The sequence below is a fragment of the Stegostoma tigrinum genome, chromosome 1 (genome assembly GCF_030684315.1).
Source record: "Stegostoma tigrinum isolate sSteTig4 chromosome 1, sSteTig4.hap1, whole genome shotgun sequence".
NCBI classification, from domain to species: Eukaryota; Metazoa; Chordata; class Chondrichthyes; order Orectolobiformes; family Stegostomatidae; genus Stegostoma; species Stegostoma tigrinum.
The window spans coordinates 164,835,502-164,841,501 of NC_081354.1; positions in this window are offsets into that span (position 1 = coordinate 164,835,502).

Sequence of the window (6,000 nt, forward strand, 5' to 3'; positions counted from 1 at the left end):
CTTCCAAGGAAGGTCAGGACATCAACTGCTGGCACATGCGGGTTGTACATATGTACAGTCACCATACGGCTCCTCTGTGCTGGCATCACGAACAGCGGGACAGCGGTCAATACAGAGAGGGGGCCCTCACCTCCTTTCTCCTTGAAAACCTCCAGGAAGCGCTCGCAAAGCTTGGCACTCCTGAAGGTTACATCGTAAAAACCTCCTCCGGGAAAATCCTGCAGGCAGTAAATGTCTGCAGCAGCAAACCCACAACAGTCCAACAGGACCCTCTTCACGAAGAAGGTGCGGTCCACAGGTGCACCTTCATCCACCTTCTTCACGGAAACACGGGTGGTGTTCCGGATCCCCTAACCTGGGGCACGAGCACTCGCCGCAACCATCGTTGCAGGTTGGCTGCTCCCCTGAACCATCGTTAGACGAAGCCAGCATTAAGATCCACTGGTTGCAAGGGTGCACAGCCAACCCGACGTCTTCCTTCCACCTCCATCACAGCACTCTCCTCCTCTCGGTCTGCAGAAGAGTGGGTCTTTATTTTGTTCCAGATGTTAGCTGGTTCACTGAGCTGGAAGATTTGTTCCCAGATGTTTTGTCACCATTCTAGGTAACATCAACAGTGAGCCTCCGACGAAGCGCTGGTATTATGTCCCGCTTTCTATTTATCTGGTTAGGTTTCCTTGGGTTGGTGATGTCATTTCCTGTGTGGTGATGTCATTTCCAGTTCTTTTTCTCAGGGGATGGTAGATTGGCTCCAAATCAATGTGTTTGTTGATGGAGTTCCGGTTGGAATGCCATGCTTCTAGGAATTCTCGTGCGTGTCTCTGTTTGGCTCGTCCTAGGATGGATGTGTTGTCCCAATCAAAGTGGTGTCCTTCCTTATCTGTGTGTAAGGATACGAGTGATAGTGGGTCATGTTGTTTTGTGGCTAGTTGCTGTTCATGTATCCTGGTGGCTAGCTTTCCGCCAGTTTGTCCAATGTAGTGTTTGTCACAGTTCTTGCAAGGTATTTTGTAGATGACGTTTGTTTTGCTTGTTGTCTGTATAGGGTCTTTTAAGTTCATTAGCTGCTGTTTTAGTGTGTTGGTGGGTTTGTGGGCTACCCTGATGCCAAGAGGTCCGAGTAGTCTGGCAGTCATTTCGGAAATGTCTTTGATGTAGGGGAGAGTGGTTATGATTTCTGAGCCCGTTTTGTCTGTTTGTTTGGGTTTATTGCTGAGGAATCGGCGGACTGTGTTCATAGGGTACCCATTCTTTTTGAATACGCTGTATAGGTGATTTTCTTTTGCTCTGTGTAGTTCCTCTGTGCTGCAGTGTGTGGTGGCTCGTTGAAATAATGTTCTAACGCAGCTTCATTTGTGGGTGTTGGGATGGTTGCTCCTGTAGTTCAGTATTTGGTCCGTATTGTGTTGTTTTCCTGTAGACGCTGGTTTGAAGTTCCCCATTGACTGTTCGCTCTACTGTGACATGTAGGAATGGCAGTTTCTTGTTGTTTTCCTCCTCTTTTGTGAATGTTATGCCAGTAAAGGGTATTATTGATGGTCTTGAAGGTTTCCTCTAATTTGTTTTGTTTAGTGATGACAAAGGTGTCATCCACATAGCGGACCCAAAGTTTGGGTTGGATGATTGGCAGAGCTGTTTGTTCGAGTCTCTGCATTACTGCCTCTGCTGAGAACCCTGATATCGGAGATCCCATGGGTGTTCCGTTGGTTTGTCTGTAGGTTTTGTTATTGAAAGTGAAGTGGGTGGTGAGGCATAGGTCCACTAGCTTGATGATGTTGTCCTTGCCGATGAGGTTGGTGGTGTCTGGTGTATGTGTCTTCGGTTCTTCTAATAGTGTAGTCAGTGTTTCTTTGGCCAGATTGATGTTGATGAATGTGAACAGGGCTGTTACATCAAAGGAGACCATTATTTCATCCACTTCTATCTTGGTGTCTTTGATGGTGTTCAGGAATTCTTGGGTGGAGCGAATGGAGTGGTGGGAGTCTTCTACTAGGTGTTTTAGTCTTTGGTGTAGTTCCTTGGCTAATCTGTAGGTTGGTGTTCCAGGTAGCGACACTATGGGTCTGAGGGGGGCTTCTGATTTGTGAATTTTTGGTCGTCTGTAGAAGCGTGGTGTGTTGGATCCATCTGGTTTCATTTTTTGCAAGTCTCTCTTGTTTAATTCTCCAGATTTTTGAAGTTTTTTTGAGTAAGGCTGTGATTCGGTTCTCTAGTTGTGGGGTCGGGTCTATCGCCACCTGTTACCCTTACTGGCATAACATTCACAAAAGAGGAGGAAAACAACAAGAAACTGCCATTCCTAGATGTCACAGTAGAGCGAACAGCCAATGGGGAACTTCAAACCAGCGTCTACAGGAAAACAACACATACGGACCAAATACTGAACTACAGGAGCAACCATCCCAACACCCACAAACGAAGCTGCATTAGAACATTATTCCAACGAGCCACCACACACTGCAGCACAGAGGAACTACACAGAGCAGAGGAAAATCACCTAGACAGCGTATTCAAAAAGAATGGGTACCCAATGAACACAGTCCGCCGATTTCTCAGCAACAAACCCAAACAAACAGACAAAACAGGCTCAGAAACCATAACCACGCTCCCCTACATCAAAGACATTTCCGAAATGACTGCCAGACTACTCGGACCCCTTGGCATCAGGGTAGCCCACAAACCCACCAACACACTAAAACAGCAGCTACTGAACTTAAAAGACCCTATACAGACAACAAACAAAACAAACATCATCTACAAAATACCTTGCAAGAACTGTGACAAACACTACATTGGACAAACTGGCAGGAAGCTAGCCACCAGGATACATGAACATCAACTAGCCACAAAACGACATGACCCACTATCACATGTATCCTTACATACAAATGAGGAAGGACACCACTTTGATTGGGACAACACATGACACGCATGAGAATTCCTAGAAGCATGGCATTCCAACCGGAACCCCATCAACAAACACATTGATTTGGAGCCAATCTACCATCCCCTGAGAAAAAGAACAGGAAATGACATCACCACACAGGAAATGACATCACCAACGCAAGGAAACCTAACCAGATAAATAGAAAGCGGGACATAACACCAGTGCTTCGTCGGAGGCTCACTGATGATGTTACCTAGAATGGTGACAAAACGTCTGAAATCTAACCTTCCAGCTCAGCGAGCAAACTCACATCTAGAACCTCAACCTGAGCTACAAATCTTCTCAAAACTCGATTTAAGAGGGATCAGAGGACCAACCTCTTCATACAAAGGGTGATGCATGTATGGACGAGCTGCCCAGAAGAATTGATGGAGCCTGGTGCCATTACAAAATTTAAAAACTATTTGGGTGGGTACATGAATAACGACAGTTTGGGGGCAGATGGACCAAATACTGGCAAATCATACTAGATCAGTTTAGGATATCTGGTTGGTGTGGCAGGTTGGACCAAAGGGTCTGTTTTCAAGCTGTAAAACGCGATGACTCTAAGTTAAAGGTAGAAGAGAGAAAGATACCGACAGCCAGTATGATGAACAAACAAATTAACGTGCATTTTTATAGGTCCTTAGTAAAGTGAAGTTTGAGACAGGGTTCAATAAAAATGCTGAAAAACCTGAAGGGGTTCGTGGAGTGAGTAAGGAGAGACTGTTCCTGATAGCAGGAAAGTCAGGAACCAAGGGACACAGATTTAAGGTGATTGGTAGAAGAATCAAAATGATTTGTGGTGAGTTATTTTTATGTAGCAAGTTATCTGAAAGGGAAATGCCTGGAAGTGTGCAGAAATCAGATTCATTGGTAACTTTCAAAGCAGAATTATATAAATGCTAAAATTTGATGGGAAAAGGACAAGGGATTGCAGCTAATCTGTAATGTTTTGTATGACTGTAAAGCTTATCCTGTTAACTTTATTTCTTGTTTTCCAACCTATACTATGAAAACTGTAAGGTAATGTAACTGTCTTCTCTTTATTTCTCTATTTTGTACCTAAAATTTGGATCTAGGTACTTAATTTCTAAGATGGCTCCATGAGGGGCTACGTTATAAACTTTTCGCTGTACTCCTGAACTTCTGTACTTGAGTACACGTGGCAACTAATCTAACTCTAACTCTCTAACTCTCTAACTCTAACTCTCTAACTCTAACTCTCTAACTCTCTAACTCTCTAACTCTAACTCTCTAACTCTAACTCTCTAACTCTAACTCCAATTGGATAGATATTTGTAGCAGCCAGCACAAGCACGAATGCACACATTTTAGTTTGTATCAATCTGAATTCTGTGATTATATATTTTACAATCTGAGGATATTTCGAAGCAATGCAATGTCTTTCAAGGTGTAATTACTGCTGTAAAGCAGAATACAAAGCCATCAATATGTACACAACAAGCTACCATAAACTCCAATGTGATAATCTGTTTTATTAAGGAACAAATCGTGCCTATGATAATTCCCCTGCTGCGTTTTCAAATGCTGAAGTGGAATCCTCACAGAGCAGGAGAGGTCTCAATACATTTGTATATCAAACAAATGATGGTATCTGCAATTTCCACAGTACTGCACTGGAATTTCAGACTCGATTATAGAGTGGGCATTTGAATTACAATCTTCAAACTCAGGGGATCAGTTACTGCCATTGAATAATATTCAACAGGGAGATCCAAAAAGATCATAGCAAGGTAATGAATGGGGTCAAAATAGAGATGGAGCAGTAGAAAACCAGCAACAGTTTGTTATGAAAATGTGTTTCCTTGTGCAATGTCATAGAAGCTGAATTGGATTTAGAAATATTATTTTTATTCCCAAAGAGGTTGACTTGACAAACTTGATTTTTCTTCAGTCCAGTGCATGGACACTCAAAGCCATGAAATGGCAGATGTGTTAAATCCAGCACACAACAAGAAGTCAAAGAAATGTTTGATATCAATCACTCTCTTTCTCACTCGCGTGGGTGAAGATAGGAAGGTGAGTCACTGATACCTATGTATTAGGAATTTCTACAATTGTCATAATGGTATTCAAACCACAAATTCAAGCATCTTGAAATAAGAGGTACTTTCCTATTTCATTTTAACCATCTGTCACTCTTTTGGCCATGCAGTCACTGAACAGAACTTCCAGCTACCCATTCATTCCCCTGTGGGAGAACATTATGTACAATGGAATTTGAACATGACCAACTTTTGCTGTTGGTATCAAATATTCTTTTTGATTCCCTTCTCCCTCTCCAGGTGCCAGCTTGAAAACATCAACAGGAGAGGCTTGACGACAGGCTGCCTACTTATCCTCTCAAACTAAGTGCAATGTGGGATGTGGACACAGGGTATTGAAGGAAGAGGCTTAAATCTAATTAGGATGGAAATCAGACAAATCTTTGACCTAAAAGAATACAACAGGTATTGTTTCCGATGAGGTATGAGTTGTGAAGGAAGTTTAAAAGGTAATAAAACAATGTTATGGTTTGTCTTGCGAAGCACTTGAAATTTATTGAGGACTTTTTAAACATTATGCTCAAATGTTTAAGAAGAGTGGTTAACTGCCAACATTGCTGTGGCCAGAATATTCGAAACAGTGTATGGAAAAATGGAAAACGTTTGATTCTTTCATTGGATGTAGGCGTCACTGCTAGGGCAAGTATGTGTTGTCCATCCCTAACTGCACTTGAACTGAATGGTGAGCTTGACATTGTATTGTAGATCTTAGGTCAGACTGGTGATGATAGGGTAAGGATGGCAGAATTAGATCCCTAAGGATATGAATGAATTAGATGGGTTTTTGCAACAATCAATGATAGTTACACACATACAGAACTGGGATTAGCTTTTAATTCCAGATTCATTAATTTAAATCAATTCAAATTTGAATACAATCCTGAGCATTAGACTAGTCAGGATCCCGACCCAAAACATCAAGCTTTCCTGCTCCTCTGATGCTGCCTGGCCTGCTGTGTTCATCCAGCTTCACACCGTGTTATCATTAGACTAGCCATCTTGATT